Below are 21,969 nucleotides of genomic sequence, written 5' to 3' on the forward strand. Positions count from 1 at the left end.
ATGTGGTTCTTTGGTACATGGACTCAAGTATGTGTGCTACAAGAGTAATGGGTGGAAATTCAAGTTTTCTCAAGAGTAAAGAGTAATTGAGAAAACTTGAATTTCCACATCAGAAAACAACTTGGATGTAGTTAACTTATGTGACATGGGTTTTGTCACCTAGTTTACGCAGTCAATTAAAGTTCAAGGAGTTAGAGTCAGTTAAGCATGTTTGATTTCTAATTTATAGCAATCAAAATCAATTATCTCAAGTTGTTTTCAATTAAACTAGTTTAAACTATTGGAGGAACTAGTGGAAGGTTAGTTTTGTAGTGGGGCTTCGGTCAAACTCAGTGATCATCTAGTTAACTAATAAATCAACCCAAAATACCTAGTGCATGCAGAGTATTAGATTTCCCCATATTTGGTGGAGATTTTAAGGCAGTGTAACATCAGTTGTAGACTATTTTTTAGTGTATGGGTGTTGCATGCAGTCAAATGATCAAACTTGGGAATTGCGCAATTCATTTTGGAGAAATTCCTAAATAATAAGGGCCTAATTTCTCAAGGAATTTCATAAGGAAATAGGAGCTCAGTTAGAGCAAAAATTTGACTAAGTCTAGGTTAGAAACTTTTAATGAGGAGAGAGATAGGATATTCACTTACATGTTGTGTTCAATTGAGAAAAGCAATCATAATACATCTCTATTCATCAGATTAATGCAACTAGGAATTGGGGTTTTTAGCAGATTGCTTTCCCTAGGAAAGATATTATTTGCATGTGTGTGATTTATTATTGCATGTTTGAGATGGTTGTTCTAAATTATGAATTAACTTCCATAGAGTAGTAGAGTAGGCTTTTGTCTACTGATTTTTGTTAAAACATTAGGAGAAGTTGCAAATGTACACCATAATTTCTACATGGTATCAGATAAGGATTCACATTAGAGCAAATATTTCGAAGTTGTTTCTTAAGAGGTTCTAATTTGGAGTTTAGTGCAACAATATCTATTTAGATATCAGAAGATGGCCTTCAATGGACTAAGGCTAGAGTATGCCTTGGAAGGAACCTCTAATGGAAGGATCACATGGAGGCAGTACTGGATTACAATGGATTTTTAGAATACATGAAGACGAATGTTGCAAAACCATCAGAATATGACGCCTAGAACCTTGATCAGTGGAAGAAATATGTATCAAAGGAAAGGAGAATAATATTGGAGGGAGTACGGGATCACATTGTCTCAAATATCCATGGAAAATAAATTTTGTTCACAATGTGGAAAACACTGATATCAATATTCAAGAATAATAGTGACCACATGAAGCTGGCGCTCAAGGATGAACTTTGAATTATCAAGATGCAGAAGAATGACACTATCACACAGTCTCTGAGCAAGTTCACACAATTTCATGATGAACTTGGAGGGGTCAGTGTTAATTTCCCTGAAGAAGACTTGGTAAGCCTAGCCCTTCCAGGCCTTCCCAAGAGCTAGCATATCTATCAAGGTTCAGTGAATGGGAGGGAGAAACTATCGAATTCTAAGTGCTTATGGTATAATTTGGTACAGGAGGAAATAAGGAAGAATACTAGAGATAGGATTTCATCCAAGGGTGAGAATGAAGAAAATTTTTCATTGGATGGAGAGGAAAGGAAGGGAAAAGGGAGGAATTCTCAATCCAAACTAGAATCTAGTCAAGGGGGAAAGAAGAAATATTTATCCAAAATTAAATGCTTCCATTGTCATGTATTCAGGAACTATGCCATGAAGTGTCCACAAAAATAGGAAAGCAAGAAGACCTCAGGAAGAGCAACAAGTGAAGCCTTGGATTCATAGTTTGAGCTTGAATTTATCGTTATTGCATGCATGACCAGCACAATGATGGGGAGTGTGTGGTACTTGGACTCAGGTGCATCGTTCCACATGAGAGGGTGTAGAGACTTTTTTAGTGACCTAGAAGACAAATATTTACAGATGTGCGTCGAGATGGAGGATGAAGGAAGGTATAGCATGACTGAGATTGGTACAGTCACCTTTCAAAGGGAATTGGGCTCCCCCCTCAGGCTCAAGGATGCCATGCTCATTCTGGGCCTAAAGAAAAATATTGTCTTTGGTGTAGTTTTGGAAGACCATGGTTATCATGTGATATTCAACAAAGGAAAGGAATTCTTGAGACACATAGCCACAGGATATGTGAAGTAGATCGAGGTTCGTGTGAAGAACCTATATAAGTTAGATGTAGAGGATTGCATTGCATTAAGAAAAAATGCAGAGAATGTGAAAAGTCACGATGTCAGTGAAATTTGGCACAAAAGGTTTGGTCATTTTCATCATGGCACCCTGAATATTATGTAATAGATAACCACAAGCTTCTCCAAAGGAGCACTTGAGCAACAAGATGTATGCAAATGATGTACTTTGTGGAAGTACATAAAATCCACATTCCATGCTCAAGACAACAAAGCACATACAATCCTTGAAAGGATCCACTTTGATGTCTGTGGACCTCTCTCGACATTCTCCACCACCAGACACAAATATTTTGTCATTTTTATTGATAACTTCTCACAAAAGTGTTGGATCTTCTTCATGCAGAAGAAAGATGAGACATTCTCCAAGTTCGTAGAACTCAAGACACTGGTTGAGAAATAAATTGGAAACAAGGTGAAGGATAATAGGAGTGATAATGGAGATGAGTACATGTCGAATGAATTTTAAAATTTTAATGTAGAAGAAGGCATTCGATGAGAGTTGGAAACACCCCACAACCCGTAATAGAAGTGAAGTCCTCATTGATTCTTCTCATGATTACACCATAGGATTCTTTCTCAAGGAGAAAGCTGGATGTCTCACACTTTAGTATTTTTGGAGCCTCTGTTTACTGCTATCTCTCTAAAGAATCAAGTAAGAAGTTAGAGCTGACAGTAGAATTGGGGGTATTTTTGGGTTACACAAAAACTCCCCATAACTACCGTGTGCACTTTGAATCCCTCAAAATACAATTGTGTGAGGGGATGTAAAATTTGATGAGGAGAAAGTGATGTGGTGCTCTCTTGAAATGGATCTTTAGATCCCATGAGAAGAGGATATTTTAGCTCCAAATGAGGAACCTTGGGAAGTTGTGGATCAACCATAAATTTAGGAGAAAAGAGTGGAGATAGCCACTCAAGAAAAACCATCTAGAGAAGGCAGAAAAAGAACAAGGGAAGCTGAGAGACTTGTGTAGTATGTGAGGGAGAATGTGGGTGATCTTTCAAATTAGTACAGTTAGAGAAGGTCACTTGATTGGTACACTGGCTACGTGGCTCTAGTGACTAAGCTTGTAGAGACTGAAGCATCCTCTTTCGAGGAAGAATTAGAGAAACCTATATGGGTTGATGCGATGTGTTACACAACATTTTGTCACCGTACCTGTACTTTGTAGAAACAAGGGCAACCTTTGTTGTAGTAAGGGCCATCCGCGCAACAGTAGGGGCAGATGATGCCATAGCACGGGCAACTGAAACAACCGCAAGGGAAACCCTTACAATAGTTGCAACAAACCATGTAGTCATAGGTGACTTATGCTTCGCTAACCTCCTAGCCTATGTCTTTGCAAGGCCAACCTCTGTAGCTGTAGGGACAACCATTGCAGCCGCAAGGTCGATCATTGCAGTAGAAGAGCCAACCGGGCATCAGCAACCCTTATATACATATCAACAGGGTCAACCTTTGCAAGGACAACGTTAGAGTCAAGCCCTGTAGCAGCATGCCCAAAATCCTAATGTCCAAGGGAAACATGTTTCGAATCCTTTTGTCCAAGGGCAGCAGGTCCAAAATCCCTATGTCCAAGGACAACAAGTGCAGAATCCTTATGTCCAAGGACAGTAGGTCCAAAATCCTCTTGTTCAGGGGTAGCAGGTTCAAAACCATATGTTTAGGGACAATAGATGCAATATCCATATGTCCATGGGCAACAAGCTCAACAACCTTTTAACCTGTATGTTTCTTATCAGCAACCTTTGGCCGGATAGTTTCAAGGCTTTCAAGGTCAAAATCCTCCCTACGACCAAGGTAACCTACAACGGGGGCAAAATCAAATGCCATATGGCCAAAACCCTCCACTATGGGGACAAAATCCTTACCAACAGGGATGGGCTCCTCCGGTTGGACCTGCTTATCGACCTCCAATGCCTTTCAATACTCAATTGTCATTCTTGGCTACACTAGAGTTGCTAGATGTGTCTTGACTCACAAATCATCCAATTATTTATTCAACATATTGGCCTTCGGTTCCGTCCATGATCTCGAGCAATTGTCCAAAGTTTGATGGGAAAGCAAAAGAGGATCCTCAAGCCCATGTGATGACATATCACCTCTGGTGCTCTTCAAATTCCTACGTTGATGATTCTAATCTTCTCCGTATTTTCCAATGAACCCTTACAGGTGCTGCAGCCAAGTGATACATCAAGCTCCCTCGAAGTACTTACCATGGCTTCGACTCTTTAGCCATGGCTTTCCTCACACATTTCCTATTGCCGGTTCACTATGAAACTAGCACCTATTTCCTTACATCGCTCAAGCAAGATATTGCGATGCACATCTCCGATCACATCCATGAATGGAGACGTAGACGTCACTTGATCTAATTTGAGATTACTAATCAGTTGCTAACCAAATGGTTTACCAAGTCATTCATCGCTCCAATTGCTTGTAATATAGCTATGAGTGGATGCGTTACTGAAGAACAAGCCATTGATCATTCCTAGTACTTAGACCTCGTTTATTCTTAGTCTGGCAGTTTGTATGAGTTATTACCCAATGCTTCATGGCCATCATCCAATCCAATGACATTGAAGTCACAGGCTACACCTCCTGTTGATGGTGTAATTGGTTTAGTGTCCTAGATCCCTGCCAATTATTTTTCCAAAAAGAAGTTGGTCTCGAACACTGCTTCCAATAGTCCCTCCCAGAATCCACCTGGCCCTGGTAAAACCTCAGAGGTCCACATTGTTCAGTCTACCATAGCGGACAAATCCTTGAAAGGTAAGAAGAAAGGCAAAGGCAAGGGTAAAGCTGATGCCCCAAAATAGGGTCCTCCTAAGTCGTCTGCTGGTGATTCTTCACAGTAGAAGCCTAAGTATCTGTGCCTCATTTGTTAGGAGGATCACTATATTTATAAGTAGAACTTCGGCGTAAATCACATAAAGAGAGACATTTGTCGACGCGTTTTGAACCAACCAGTGTGGTTCATCGTCAGGACAAGTTCAAGAAACAGATCCAGCTATGCATGCTAAATAGTCTGAGCAGAGCCTCCAACGGCTATCTTGATCAACGACTAATTTTGACTTATGGACTGTAGTCAAAAAGTCAAAATGATAATTTAATGGGAGTTATTTAGATTATATAAGAGAAATAATTATAGATGTTGGTTCTGTTATTAGTTTAATAAGAATTGTGACTTATAAGGGAAATAGCTATATTAAGGACATGACTTATATATATATATATATATTTGTATATATAAAAATATAAAATATAAATATATGTGATGCAATTTTAGCATGATAGTTAGAAGACATATTTCATTAAAATTGGAAATATTTTATTACAAGGGCAACACTAGAATTGAGTTTTTTGGTTATTTTGAAATTCTAAATCCACTATTTAATTCCAAATTTAATGAAATATGTGTTTTAGTTATAAAACCTATATATTATTAGAAAGGTAATAATAAATAGAAAGGATTAGAAAGGTATAGTATAGGATCACTATACTAAGGATTTTCCCTGATGGTCCAAAGTTAGTCATTTTCTCAAAGGGATCCCAACTGTCTTGAAAGAGCCATTTTTGTCTAAGAAAAATCAAATGGTAGACCAACCTCAATCATCTGCTTCCTTAGGATCTCAAGTGTTCATGATGAGTATGCCTATTAATGTGGTGACTAGATCAAAAGATTATCAAACTCCTTATCTGACAGCTGGGAAAGAGAAAGAGGCCACCCCTTCTTCTTCTCCCCCCCGAGTTCTCACACTCTTCATATCGAGCACCCTAACCCTGATTCCGCCATTTGACCTCCTTCTCGAGGTGTGCTAAGGAAGTCCTCGTACAATCCCAACGCTTGAGCTGCTCAGCACTATAATATTGTTGAGCATTTGTGTTGGGCATGGAATCACCCCACAACAGGGTTGTGGGCTCAAAGCCCAAGTTTTGAGTGATATTATTGTAAAGCTATGCGAGTTACAAGCGTGAAATGTATGTTAGAGTCATAGGGTTGTCCGCTCGAAGTTTGAATGTAATGTTGGCCTACCCATGGTCTGCGGACCATGGGATTGTATAAATAGAGCGAAGCTATAAGTGTAAAAAGTAGTAAGGAAGTTAGAGCGAAGTATGAGATAGAAGTATAGAGCGAGTGTCCACATGTATATTGGGTCGTAGTAGTTGGAAAAGGCTCTGCAGCTGGGTGTGCAGAGGCCTAGTAGAGTCCCCAGCTGAGTGCGCGGACCCCTGCAGCTGAGTGCACAAGGCAGAATAGAGTCTGTAATCGAAGGAGGATAATAATAAAGAGAAGTGTTATGAATTATGTGCATCTGTCTTGGGTTATTATCTGTTGAATATGAATTGCAATTATACTATTCATTTACTGTGCACACTTGTATGAATGATTTATATTTCTAAGTATACCTTTTACATGACAGTAAGCTAAGTTAATTAAGTAATATCAAGTTACTAGTAAGGACTTGGGTAATAACATTGTTCGGCCCCAGAGTAGGGCTGTGTGATGGTAGCATCATAGGCTGCGAGGAACAGGTAAATGCGCATAGCGACATGTGCATAGGGTTGAACCGCAGATCACTTGAAAACATCAGACATCTCTAGGGTGCGGAAACTTGGTTCTAGCACCCTCCCATACTACTTTGGGTGAGAACTGATTCTGCGCTTCACAGACTGTTGCCGAAAGGGCCAGTAGTATCGAGATTTTTTGGCTAATTCATCTTCGAACCTGGGTTAGGCCCCAACAAGGCAACAAATGGTTTCGTTGCTGGGACTGGGATCTGCGTAAGGGATGTCTGATGTCGTGTCACTGGAATCCAACGAATAAAGAAATTGAATGGTGGTTAGACAGAAAGATTCACGAGTTCGCGACACAGGAAAACAAGAGTCCACGAGTATCAAAGGAACAGTGGTTGAAGTGCTTCTTATATACAGAAATCCACGAAATTTTCTTTGCATCCTTTCCCTTTGAGTTGTATGAGTGGATCGTGAAACTAGCAGACAGTTAGGGAAGGTGTAGGCTCGACAAATTGATTGTGTGGACTCCAGAATTAGTGAGCAGACTAGAAGCGTCAGAAGATAAGATCACACGTGCTGTGGACCATTGGCACGATTGAATTATAGGAGGATTTATCACCGAGTTTGCGGTAGATACGACAATCAGCTACAGTGAGGTGGAACGACGCTTCCTCAAAGGACCGCGAGGTAACTACGTTAAATCTTTGAACACTTGGATTAAAATCCTATTGTGTGTAAAGCGGGTTTGTGAATAAATTGATGTTTGGGGCTGTGCGATGTGGGAGGATCTATAGAAATGAAGGTAGCACAGAGATAGAAAATAGCCCCTTGATTTCCCCTCAGCGGGAAAGCGAGGAAGAGCTCGCGAAAGTTTCTTTGAGAAGCACGGTCAGTCTGATAAGGAAGCGAATTCCATGCCTACCACCTCCACCTACACCACCACCAGTCTCATCATCTTCACCTCCATCTCTACCCACACCACCTCTGCCACCACCATAGTTAAATATGGCGAGCACGATAAAATTTCCGGTATTTAGAGGAGTAGGGAATGAAGATCCGGAACAATTTGGGTTCATGGTAAAGGCTATATGGGAAGCACAAGGAGTTGTGGATGACAATATAAAGAAGGAAACGCTGGTAAGCGCATTGTAGGATCACGCACTAACATGGTACATTAAGGATTCTAATGACCATCCAAATGCGGGGAATGCAAATATCCTGGCTACGCTGAACAGGGAATCTAGCAGGCCAAAGTCGGAGACACAATCAATTATCAGGTTTAAGGAAATCACAATGTTTCCAGGTGAAACCCCATGGGATCTGGATTAGAGGCTGAAGACTATGATTCATGAAGCCAACATGACCTTGACAGATGGGCAGCACCACGCATGGTTTGTAGCATCACTAACACTGCATCTAAGGATGGTGTTGTTGCAACAGAAGTTATCCACCCATGCCGAAGCTTTGGAGACCACACGAGACCCAAATATAAGATCCTGGCATGGGAGTCCAACAAATCCACGCACAATTGCAAAATTTGTTTCTAGAAATGCAGAGTTTGAAACAGGACAGGACAACTCGCTCCGAAGTGCACAAGGAAGTATGGTGCATAAAGTGCAGGGCTAGGGGTATGAAAAGCACCATTGTCCAGTCTTCGTGAACTACTTGGTGGGAGGAGGGCCAATGCCATTTAGACCAGAGGCACAAGTAGGATCAAGCGTGGCACCTACATTATGGTGTGTGATTTGTCAAATTGGAGGAAAACACACCATGGATAACTGTCACCTATTATAGAAGTATACACAGACATCCCAACAATTGTTCTGTAATTTCTGCAGATTGGTAGGCCATGATGAGTGCACTTGCAAAAGTTACGATATGATGATGGATCAGACTCCTGCCTACAGGGTGCATATCGAAAACCAAGCCCTTGATCCAAATGAAGGGATGGCGCGCTCTAGATTTCAGGGGCACGGACAAGGATGAGGTGGAAAGGGACTAGGAAGGGGTCACGAACAGTTGATTTGTTACAATTGCAGAGGGCCAGGGCAATATGCCCACAATTGTACAAATTCGATGAGAGCATCATGTTATATTGTACTCAGTTTGATCATTAGACGAAGGACTACCCTACATTGATAGTGAGGCTGCGTGATAAAGGGATACCCCAACCTCCCTCGACTCAAAGTTTACAAATGATGAGGTCTGAGTTGCATGAAGAGGACCTGAATGTAGACATCGTACTCTGAAGTGGTATTATGATAAGAGATGACAAAGGTAAGCAACATGAAGAAATTGTGTGGGTTCGCAAGGCTCCTATAAAGGAACATGGATTTGATTTGGAGTGCGTGAAGGAGACATTCGTGGAAGTTAAGAAGAGCTTCACAGAGGCCTCCACTTCAGGTAGTAAGGATCAACTAGAGCTGGATATGGATCCTTCAATGATCACTACCTTTCTGTAGACATGTATGAAACTACTACGCGACAGCAAGGTTGTGAAAGGACCGCAGGAACTTATCACTAGGTGCATTGGGTCAAGAGAATTTCGCATAGTTTGGAAGCACGGGAAGCATACATCACGAACAAGAAGGGAAATACGATTGATTGCGTAAATCGGGGAGTATGAAATGGGTCAAGTAATTCTGGATCTGGGATTGGACGGGAATGTGCTGCCAAAGCAGACATGGGAATGCATGGGTAGGCCCGCGTAGAAATGGTCCCCTATTTAATTGTGAATGGCGAACCAGCAGAAGATCCAACGAATGGGAAGATTGTAGGGGTTAACAGTAGACATCGAAGGTGCGAGTGCGCTTCCAGATTTCAAAGTGATAGAGATTCTCGTTGACAACAATCCCTATCCTACGCTACTAGGAATAGATTGGGCCACTGATATGAATGGAGTGATAAATCTAAAGAAGTGAAAAATGATTTTTGAGAAAAATTCACTATGCGAAGTGGTACCTTTACACCCTGCGGAAGGATCACGCTACACCGAGCCAGTGTGCGATGATGAAAGAAATGACGAGCTAGACTGTATCTACAAGATAACCGCTCAGGAACAGGATTGGGTCAATCCTACAATGGATGGCCGGATTTCGTGGGAGCGCGAAAGCTCCTGTACATCAGATTCGAATGAGGAAAGAAAACAATGGTAGAACTGGTTACACGAGGTAACCACGCTCAACTACAACATGACGGTAAGATCACTGCGCTGCATGAAAATAGAGGTGAGGGATCTGCCTATTTATGATGGGTTGACAACGGTGGATGAATTCTTGAACAAGTTTGAAAGAGAAGTTCCAGAAAAGCAACGATTTGATGCTATGAAATGGGCACTACGCGCTATGCCCGCAAAGTGGTGGGGTACGCACTAGAAACGTTTCAAAGACTGGTGTGAATGCAGAAAGATGATGTGCTTATGATTTGGGAAGCCTCAGATGAGGATGGAAGCTAGGCAGGGTGGATGAAACAGCCTATGCGCCCACGTTTCCAGATGGGTACAGGCATATAGTATGCAGCTCGCATGAATGCACACCGTTCTCATGATGGGAAATAAGGACAACAAGTAGAAGCAAGCAGGACAAGTGCATGAACAGCAAAGGATGATACAACCTAGCACACCAAAAACCATACACAGGGAAGCCTTTTACAAGGTGTGCGAAGTGCTGAACAAGGCCCACCATGTGAGACGCACCGACTGGGACCTGCGCATACCAGCGGTTGTATGGGCTTATAGGGCCATGTGAAAAACTATGACCACGCAAGCATTTCTAAAGCTGAAGTATGAAGTAGAGGATGTAGTCCCCATGGAGCATGTGAAGCCGATAGCACTCGTAGATATGACGGTTCGCATAGACCGGAACAAAGAAATAACACAACTATGAAAAACAGAACATATAAGACTTGAGTAAGAAATCCAACAGGGAAACTTTAGACTTCGCGAACTCAAAAAAGACTGGGTACAACTAAGGAAGAAAAGCACTTTGATGGAAGCAGAGGTCAAGAAGCTGGAAGATGAAATAAAGGAAGCATTTCTCGTCGAAAAGCTAGGAATGGTAAGGCCAGGTGTGTACGAGCATACTAACAAGTTGGAGGACTATCACCATGAATTGGTTAGTCTGTTGCCATGGATTGGACTGCATATCAGCAAACGAAGTGACCAGGATAGTGCATTGCAAGTAGTAAAGTGAGTGATGCCAATCACCAAAATGGAAGATGGGGATTGTCCGCGAACTATGATAGAGGACGGGATGGAGCCCTGCAAGGGTGGTGTGGCCACTTGAATAGCCATAGGAAGAACAGTCTTAGCACTCTAGGCGTTTCAACGGAGCACGGGACTATAAAATATTCTGCCTCGAAGCTGCGTGATATGGGAGATGCGCGCAGAATTAGAACATCACAGGATAATGTTGGAAAATCATTCACACATTTGTACAATCCAGATGGCACTCAAATTAGTTCAAAAAAACGTACAGGTTAATATTTTCCAGCTGAAGACATCATTAAAATTTAAAATTTAAAATTCTCTAAAGATCTCATATGTAAAATTGTGGTAGACAAATGTTGTAGTGGCTACAACTACCCTCCAAAATTTTGGCCTGCACCCAAATTTGGAGCCTCCCTTGAGAGTTTCACTTAATGGTTGCATACACTCGGGTTTACTCCATGAGCTTGTGTGAGCCTTCACACCTGCCTTGCTTGTTCATTCAACCCAAGCTTCTGCATGTTGATATCAATGTCTTTCTTATGACCATGTTCTAGTCATGCTCAAGGTCTTTGCTTCATATGTACATGTTATGTTCGCTATGAAAACATCTGTCACAGTCACACACAGAGTCCCATTCACTGTTGTGTAAGCATCATCATAGTTGATCAACAATCAATCACAAGTGTCGCACTTTTTGTTTGCACCCTCATTCAGTCATGTTGAACTTGTGTGTCTAGTTAGTTTGAGTCATCTCGTCATCAAGTCATGAGGGTGTGTGTTTGTAAGATCACATTTGCATATTTCAATCATTCACACACTTAGTCATTTTACTGATTCTGACGACTAGAATCCCCTTCGATAGCCGGACCATCACCCATCATCGACTCGATCGACTGTCACCCAGAACATCAAAGAAGACCCAAGCAAGTCATTTCAAGCTGTGCTGCTCGCAAGCAAGTCAATCAACTTTCATGCTGGCCACCCAGAGAGTTGGACCTGACAACCACCCTAGGACTAAATCCCCCCAAAAATTGTGCAGAGGCTAATGACCTTTCCCTCTCTACTGACTGACGAAATTGCACAGACAGGTTGGACAGACACCCAGTGCCCATCCTTGTCTCCCTCAGAAAATTGAGCAGTTTTTCAGCTAGTTCTCCCGATGGTCGACCGAATGCTCATTCAAAAAATTGCACAGTTCTCATGAGTAGGCCCTCTGCTACCCAATAGTCCGCTCAACTTAGAAATTGTGCAGAGATAATGAGTAGGTTGGCCTCCCACCATCAGTGCAATTTCTCTTGCCAACAACTCCTAGCAGTAGACTGACAGTGCCCTCTAGGAATTGCACGATTTCTGCTGCCAATCTCCCAGCAGTTGACTGCCTGTTCCCCTTGGGAATTGCATAGTTTCTGCTACCAGCGACCCAGTAGCCAGCTGCTAGTTCCCTCCAGGAATTGCGCAGTTTTGGCTGCCAGGCTCCCAACCAGTTCCTCCAAAAAACTGCACAAATCTTGTCTACTAATCCTCCCTACAGCCCAACCTGTTCCTCTAAGAAATTGCACAAATTTTGCTGTCAAGCCCCTACTGCCCGCTCATTCTGGAAAATGTGTAGATTTTGTCTTCCTTGCCTTCCCGCAGCCCAAACTGCCCCTCTCAAAATTTGTGCAGTTTTTCCTTCTAGTAGAGCCAGACCTCATGGACAGTCACTATCATATCAGATTGTCCATATTCATCACCCAGTGACCCTTGCATAGTTTTCATCAGCAGTGCCCAGAGCCATCATCTTACCTCGCAACCTTGTTCCCTCTCCAAGTCACCGGCATCTAAAATAATCATGTGTCATGATTGACTAGGAGTTTTTTGGATTTGATGTCATCTTGTCATGAGTGAATGAAAATATAGGTACACCAACAAACATGGCACGATCATGAATGGGATGAATGAAGGGAGCACATGCAGAAGGATAGGTTCACCAACGAATGAATGAATGATGCATGCGAAGAGATGTGCTCACAAATAGATGATCATGCAAAGATGTGTTCGTGAACGGATGCACGAGCCAACATGAAAGATGTACTCATGGACGGACGAACGGATGAACATGCACCTTTCATGAACAGATGAGCTTGTCAAGCCTTCCAACATAGAAGCAAGGAGAAACATGCCAAAGCAACATCAAGTGAACGAGCGACCATCGAAGACTCCGCACACTTTGCCATATGGAGGTGAAGCTGTGACACACCACAAAGACATCCATCACCCAACAACACTGTAGCTCGACATGCACTCCAACAGCAACATGAATATACTAGCACTTTCATGTTGATTCATGTCATGAGTCATGTCATCCACATCTCTAATATGGGCCATGTTGTCAAACAATTTAATGTAACGTGGAAGTCCAAGAGACCCACTTGTTTTACAAAGAGTCATGTAAAGTCAAAAAGTCATGGAAGTCAAACAGTCATGAGGGTAGTCGAACAACCACAAGGGTCAGTTTCACCCTTGGCTATAAATACCCCGTCATTTGTACATGAACAGACTTTTCACCTCAGATCCTCCCACATAGCCAAGAGAGTGTGTAATCTTTTCTTTGAGGAGCAAGTAGTGGCTCCAATTCCCTACGAATGGGGTTAGTGATGTATGGTGTAATGATGGTGCGTGCTAGATTTTAGGGGCGTGGACAAGGTCAAGGTGGAATGGGACCAGGAAGGGGTCACAGACAACTAATTTGTTACAATTGCGGAGGGCTAGGGCATTATGCCTGCGATTGTACAAATCCGACGAGAGCATCATGTTTATATTGTACTCAGTTTGATCATGAGACGGAGGACTGCCCTACACTGATAGCGAGGCTGTGCAATAAAGGGATACTCCAGCCTCTCTTGACTTAGAATTTGCAAATGATGAGGTCTGAGCTGCGTGAAGAGGACCCGAATGTAAAGATCATACTCCGAAGTGGTATCACGACAAGAGATGACAAAGGTAAGCAACCTGAAGAAATTGCATGTGTTCGCAAGGCTCCTACAAAGGAACTTGAATTTGATTTAGAGCGCACTAATGAGACATTCATGGAAGTTAACAAGAGCTTCATGGAGGCCTCCACTTGAAGTAGTAAGGATCAATTAGAGCCATAGATGGATTCTTAAATGATCACTACCTTTCTGGAGACATGTATGAAACTGTTGCGCGATAGCAACGCTGTGAAAGGACTGCAGGAACTTATCACTAGGTGTGCTGGGTTAGGAGAACCTCGCGTAGTTTGGAAGCTTGGGAAACATACATCATGAATAGGAAGGGAAATGCGATTGACTACGTAAATTGGGGAGTATGAAATGGATCAAGTAATTCTGGATCTAGGATCGGACACGAATGTGCTGCCAAACCAGACATGGGAATGCATGGGTAGGCCTGTGTTGCAATGGTCCCCTATTTAATTATGAATGGTGAACCAATAGAAGATCCTACCGATGGGAAGATTTCAGGGGATAACGGTAGACATCGAAGGTGTGAGCACGCTTGTTATAGACATTTTTGTGCCTTACAGCATTGAGCATGCAATTTCCATAATCCAAGGGATCCAAAGTCCCTAAACATGTTGTTCCTACCCCTAGAGGAACAAAGCTAACTAACCACAGCAATTCACAGAAGCTTTCCACCTGAAACCACTCAAAAACAAGTCAATTCAGGATCATGTCAACTGCTCCACTGAGCATCTGCGCTGAATGTCAACTGCTACACTGGCTACCTGCGTTGAATGTCAACTCCAACACTAGCTACCTACGCTGAGCGAGTTTGGACAAGTGGCAGACTCATTCCTCAAGGTGTCAATGCTCAGGAAGCTTCCAAAATGACACTTGCCTCAGGGAATTCGATTGGTGATGAGTAAGAGGTTCCAAATCTCCAAGTGGAAGCAAGAACCTCCAAGTGGACTCAAGAACTGAGAGAGGGAAAGGACACTAGTCAGATCTCAAGCTGACTCATCCTCTCTCCAAAATAACTATATATAGATCTCTCCTCCATGAGATCTAGGGGCTGGAATTTTGTTATTGCAAAGAATTGCTATTGGTTTGAGACTAGAAACATTGGGTGCTTAATGCTTTGAAGGGAGCTAAAGAAGGAATTCCATTCTACTGGGAAGGAGATGCTGGATTGGAGCCCTCTGGGTTGTATCTCTTCCTGAACCTTGTTATCAATCAATAAAGCTATCTTGGTTTTCTCCTATATACTGGTGTATTTGTATGATTGCATTAGTGTATTTGATTTACTTCTAATCCTGAATCATTTGTGAATATGAATATTTGCCTTTGTGTTGTGTTCTTCTCTTGTCGCAAGTAGCTGTTCTCTTGTCACAGGTAGCTGTTCTCTTGTGATCTCGTGGGAATCAAGTAGCTGTTCTCTTGAGCAAGCGAGGAGGCAAGTAGCTGTGAACACCCAAAGAGAAGAGGATCTAGATCGAGGGACAAACGGAAGACAACGGTAAGTCTATCGATCTCCCCTCTTTCACATTTCATAAAGGAAGAAACCAGAATAGCTGTATCTGTTTGTTGCTAAGGCACTGTCACACCTTAGGTGGATAGGATCGTCCTGCATAGGCATTTTTCCCCACAACAAATTGGCGACTCCACTGGGGAGAATTTGTTTATTCATTTCATTTGTGTTTCTGTCATTTGTTTACTTCATAGACTTGACAGCAACAATCGAACTGCATCTTTCCCGGATGCAAAGTAGAAAGTTGCTGCTTTGATCCAGTTGCTGGACTTGTCTATGATCTAAACAATGAATCCAAAAATGATTTGATGATCCTTGTGATAGTCTTTAGTACCCTATCAAAGCATCCCTTTGATTATACCTTGCTTGTGTTTCTGATTTGGCCTGAAACAGTTGATTTTTGAGCATTTTATGACCCAGAACCCAAGGGAAACGAGAGTTTCTCCTTCAGCGCAGACACTGTGAAGGCAGTCTACATTTCAACGCAGGTCCCGTGAAGGCTACCTGCGCTGAATGTCAACTCCACAGTGTTGGACCTGCGCTGAACCAGTTTAGCCTTGTGCAGCTGGGGTTCTCTGCTGTCTGTTGCCCTGTTTTGATCTCTGTTTTTTGTAGCCTTTAACTAGCATAGGTACCAGTCTGATAACTCCTTTTCTTTGCTTAGATTCCGCCTCCTTTTGTACAAAAAGACTGTGAATGTTTTTATGTGTTTGTGGCGTCATTTACAGTTTTCCTTTGCATGAGTAAAGTAGTCATCCTGTAGCCTTTGATTCAGATCTGATTAATTGTGGTCTTAGAAGAGAGTTCATTGGCTGTTTGCAGATTGATTATAGATTTACTTTTGCTTATTGGTTTGAATTTGTCTCTTTTAAGTGTCAAAACAAGTCTTTATTTCGAAAATCGTTAAGTAGTGTAATCTCTTCTATCTTCTCTGATTTCGAAAAAATGAACTTGTTTGTATTGATCATTTAAAAGAAAATTCAAAGTTGTACAAAAAGCTTTCTTTGTAGGCATTAATACTAAGAAAGTGGAAAACAAACACCTGCATTGTGCATTTTGCATTTGATAGTTTGCATGTTGGATTTAGGAAAAGTGCATTAGAGTGTGCTGATTGCTCTTTGAGAAAAGATGGTGTCTTTCTTTTCCCTTAGTAGCTAGGATTTTCAAAGTTGAAAAGATAATAAAGCTTGCTTATCATCTTTAGAATGCATTTAGGAATTTGTATCATACATCTCGTGGTGAACCTTGAAAGGCAAACTTTAAAAAGATCAACCTAAAATAAACTGAATGAACCTAACAATGCTTTGTAACATAACGCACAACATAGAGGTCTAGGCTAGAGACGTGTTCTGGCGTCGTTAAGCCTAGTGACTGTCGATCTCGTGGAAGGTGGGTGATTCCTCCTGAGGGACGATAGCGCTAGTATGGATTGTGCTCCCACGTACCGTCGCGTATATATTGGGAGACCCCTATATGCATATATCCTTTATCCTTAGGAAACCGTGTCGGCCGCCCTACTGATCGCAATGCAGTGAACACAACATTCACGAAGATCGACCGCCCGTACCCTAAAAAGTATTCTGCGGTTTTGCGAAAAGTTTGGCACACCCTCTGCCTAGAACTCTAGAGTAGTTTCTTTTGGCCTTTTTCAGACTCTATAACAGAAAAAGTCCATCTGAGCATTTGTCACTTCGGGCTCGTTAAAACATCGAAGGAGACTAGAGTCATCTTTAGCTTTTTCTCGACTCTTTAAAACTGAAAAAGCAAGTTGTGTCTAAAGCGTCGTTAAAAATTTATTTTAAACGGAACAATCACCCTTTAATTCCTGTGTTGATCTTTAGGTTGAAAGATGGAGCACACCAACCAAGGAATTCCCCTTGATGGAAATCATAGTCCTTTCTCCTCTTGGGGAGATGTTGGTGTGCCCCACATGGCCACATTGTCGCTTCCAGGACTGACAATTGGCCTTCCAGTTTGGCTCTTTTCAACCAATGTCGTTCAGAACACCACCATTCCTGAACAGTTGAGTCAACAGTTAGACCAGACTAGAGTTTCCAACTAGCCTTCTACTTCATCTTCCTCTCCTCCTTCCTCTTCGCTTGACGGAACTGGTAAAACCAAAAACCAGGCTCCTAAGGAGAAGAAGGAGAAGAAGAAGAAAGAAAAGAAGAAGAAGGAGCCAAAGGCGACTGGGGGCAAACGAGAGTCGTCTGACAAGAATCCACACACAGCACTGACCAGGCCTAAATCGCCATGCGTCATATGCAAGGGAGACCATTTCCATAGAGATTGTCCCTGTATCCCTCGAATACTAAGGGACTAGTCTCCCCGTTTGCACAATTCGGTAGCATCAACCTCTGATAGCCATGTTGACTGCTCACCGTCGACTAGCGAAAGTGAAGCCACAGGACAGAGAGGGAAATCTAGATTTCCCTGCAAACTGTGTGAAGGCGATCACGCCATCCACCGTTGTCCCTTCTTAGACGAGGCAAAAAGAGTTCTGGAAGATCGCGCGATTTTACGAGCGCAACTTCCTCCTAGATATCAAAGACTGCTGCCAAGTCCTTCGCTAGTTGAGAATCCGGCTGACCCACCTAGGTGGTCAGCCGAAGCACCTATCATTGAAGATGAACGGTCTGGATCCATGCCTGACGAAAGTTAAAAGGTTGATACGGCAGTTGACCCGGTTTTGCCTTCAGAGGCTCTATCTTCGAATGATACCATCACAGAGGAGAATAAAGACGACACCGTCCAAATTCTCTTCATTAACAGTGACTCTGATGAACAAGGAGGCAATGCCACCATTCCTTTATCGCAGGAAGGAAGTTCGTCGGAGCGATATCCGGCCGTCTATTCGGTCCCACCACCAAGCAACCTGGTTGTGTCCTTTGATTGGAACCAACTAGGCAGACCCCGGTTGCCAGCAAGCATACCGTTCAGAATTATCGTTCAAATATACAGAATGGTAATGGCTGGCACTATCATTGATGAGGGGGCATCTGTGAGTATCCTTTCCTCTATTGCTTGGAAAGTGCTTGGTTCACCAGCGCTTTTACCTGAAATGAGAAGTCTATCAGGTTTTGATAAAGGAACCAGTCGACCTTTAGGGATCCTCCCCAATGTGCCTATAACATTGAAAGGGAAGACCGTTCAAATGAACGTGATGGTCGTTCAAGGACCCTTGGATTATAACCTACTCCTTGGATGAGACTATATATATTGCATGAGAGCTATAGTCTCCTCACTCTTTAGAGTAATGTGTTTTCCGCATGAAGGAAGAATGGTCAAGCTCGTGGACCAACTTTCGTTTCCCGGATCACGCATCGCAAATAGTCATGTACCATCCCTAAATGGTCTATACACACAAGAAGTGTCTCAACCCACGGTCTGTCCTCCTGATGAGCGCGAGTAATCCGGGAGGATATGACTGGAACCCAGAGTGCATGCGTCCTGGCCTGCTTCGGCAGGAAAACTTTGGGTATAAGGTAGGTTTCCGCGGGAGAATATGACTAGTACGTACCCTGTCCGTGGTTGGAAGAGGGGTTGTTCTGGAATAAGATTCTCTTGTCAAAGTTATGTGAGAGGGCGGGTATCGTCACTCACCTCTGTCTATTTCGGTAGACATTGCCGAGGAAGTGTTTTGTTTGAAAGATTAACGAGACAATCTTTGGGTAACCTGAAAGAGGTAGGCCTCTCCCGGTGAAACGAAAGTTTCGATGGAATTGAAGTAGAGGTAACTTTGAAATCATACTTTATACCTGGGGGCATGCAAACCTTTTGGAGTGTTAGCAAGGGGCGGCTATTTATTTTTAAAATTTTTAGGACCTCTAACCCTTTAAACTCATAGGATTAGTCGTTTCCAAACTTGCATAAAGAAAGGATCCGGAGCAAAGCTTAGTGAGATGAAGCTCCATAAAAAATAGAATCTTGATGAGACACTCTTATCAAATGACTGGGTAATCGAGCAGTTTTAGCATAAAGTTCATGCTCGTTAAAAAATAAACGCAAGATCCGAGCAGTTTTAACGCGGACTTCATGCTCGTTAAAAAATAAATATAAGCAGTGAGCAAGAGTTTCCTCCAGTGTTTAAGCTCATTTTGAAATAAAAAATGAACCTATCCCGGTAAATAACCACTGTGAATGTAATATTATCAGTCGTTAAAGCCTTGGTCGTGTTTGCACCTGCCACCTCCACTTTTCATTTGGCCGATCGTTCACCTCCATATGATTGTTTACCCATTTTGAGGAACAGTTGCGAAGAGTGATTTCACCTAGCCATCCTTGTGACACCGTCGTGATTGGAAAATTCCAACCTGTACCTGGAATCTGCTGCTAACCCTGTTTATCACTCGTTCCTCAAAAGACGAGTCTTCTTTAAGATCTTTTCAACTGACTCGTAAAATATGAAAAGATTGCCGAGTTTTGGCCTTCCAGCTCGTTAAAGGACAGGAAGAGCTATCCCTCCTCTAGATTTTAATCTTTTTGGACCTGAGGGATTATTGCACAAAAAGATCGAGCGCTTGTTTTGTTCGGCTCGTTAAAATTATCGAAAACTCATCCCTTCTGTATTGTTTTATAGTTTTTCAGACTTAAGGGATTAGATGACGAAAATGGAATTTTGGAGTTAACTTTATGTACCTTTTCAGACTCTCTAAAAATGAAAAGGACCGAGTTATCCTTGTCGTTAGACTCGTTAAAATTATTAAATAGCGACAAACTTGTCTTTAGACGAGAACGAGTTTCACTATCGCTAGGCTCGTTAAAACATAGCGATGGGCTTGCCTGAAGGGCAGGTTATAGAACAAGCATATGTTATCCTCCTCAAGCTTGATAAAAATAAAGAGGTACTGGTCAGCAATGACTGGGGAAAAATTGGGAGAAAATCGAGAAAACTTTGATGGTAGCAGGTGTAGGAATTTACAGGGTAAGTTCCTCAGAAAGAACACCAAAAGGACACTGCTCACAACCATATCACAGATCAATACACTAGTATTTTGACGTGGTTAAAACCCTCAAAGAGGGAAACAGTCCACGGCCTGTCCCAACGTGGGTACTACAGGCAATTGATTAATCAAAGAATGAAAATTTACATAAGCTTCTCTCATGCACGGATTACCCGAACAATGACCCTCCATGCGCTTTAAATAGAACTCATGGACCAATCGGGTGTCAAGCCACGGATCAAGTGTCGGTAATACCGAGGAGAGAATGAACCGTCGGATCACTACATATCGTGACCGTCGGATTGTAAGTTACAATATGTACAATGGTAAAGAAACACACTTTACCTAACTCTATACCTAACTCTAAACTAGACCAAGTTGTACTTAACTATTTCCTATGTGTCGAAATATCCTAACATCCCCCCTTAAGAACAACTTGGGATAGGATTGAAGGATTTACAAATATGACACAATAGGAGAAGGAAGGAGGCACTAGAGCCTATCCCCCCTTAGTGACAACTTCATGAACTCCAAGCATATATCGAAGTTTAGTGAACTTCGCCTTTGTGAGAGCCTTTGTGAAGATGTCTGCAACCTGATCATCTGTTGAACAATATTGCACTTCAAGAACATGGTCATGAATGAGCTTTCTGATGAAGTGCATGTGTAGTTCAATGTGTTTGCTACGCTGATGCTGGACTGGATCTTTGCATAGCTGAATGGCACTTTGATTATCACACCAAAGTGTGGTTGGATGTTGTTGCTCAAAGCCAAACTCTGATAGGATCTGACGAAGCCACAAGGCTTCCTTACTAGCTTCCACGGCACCACGATACTCTGCTTCTGCTGACGAAAGAGAAATGGCAGCCTGTTTCTTACAAGCCCATGTAATAGGTCCTGAACCAAGAGTGAAGACATAACCGGCAGTAGACTTTCAATCATCAGGGTCACCAGCCCAATCAGAATCAGTGAAACCGACTAATAGAGGAGCTGCTTTGGCACTGTAATGAATCCCAAACTGTACTGTACCTCAAACATAACGAAGTATTCTTTTAGCTGCTTTCCAATGACTTTCACGGAGGTTTTGCATAAAACGAGCAACAAGGCCAACAGCAAAGGAAAGGTCAGGACGAGTATGGGTTAAATACAAGAGTTTTCCTACAAGTTGACGGTATAAGGTAGCATCAACTTCAGGAGAAGTACAAGAGACTGAAAGTTTGACTCCAGACTGAAAGGGAGAAGGGGCTGGCTTACAGTATTCCATGTGAAAATGACGAAGGATATCACAAGCATACTTGGACTGGGAAAGGAAAATACCCTCCTTGGATTGCAAGACTTGAAGACCAAGAAAATAGTGTAAGTGTCCTAAGTCTGTCATTTCAAATTTCTTTTTAAGGCTGGACTTCACATGGTTTATAAGGTTGGGATCACTACCAGTAAGAATAATATCATCAACATAAAGAACACGGATGATAAGAGAGTTGCCCACTTTCTTGGTGTAGACAGTATTGTCAGAATGACACCTAGAAAAGCCAGATTCTAAAAGAAAGCTATCCATTTTGGCATACCAAGCCCGAGG

The sequence above is a fragment of the Pinus tabuliformis genome, chromosome 4_2, assembly GCF_031772625.1.
Source record: "Pinus tabuliformis cultivar Carrire ecotype Pingquan chromosome 4_2, CPIR1, whole genome shotgun sequence".
Lineage (NCBI taxonomy): Eukaryota > Viridiplantae > Streptophyta > Pinopsida > Pinales > Pinaceae > Pinus > Pinus tabuliformis.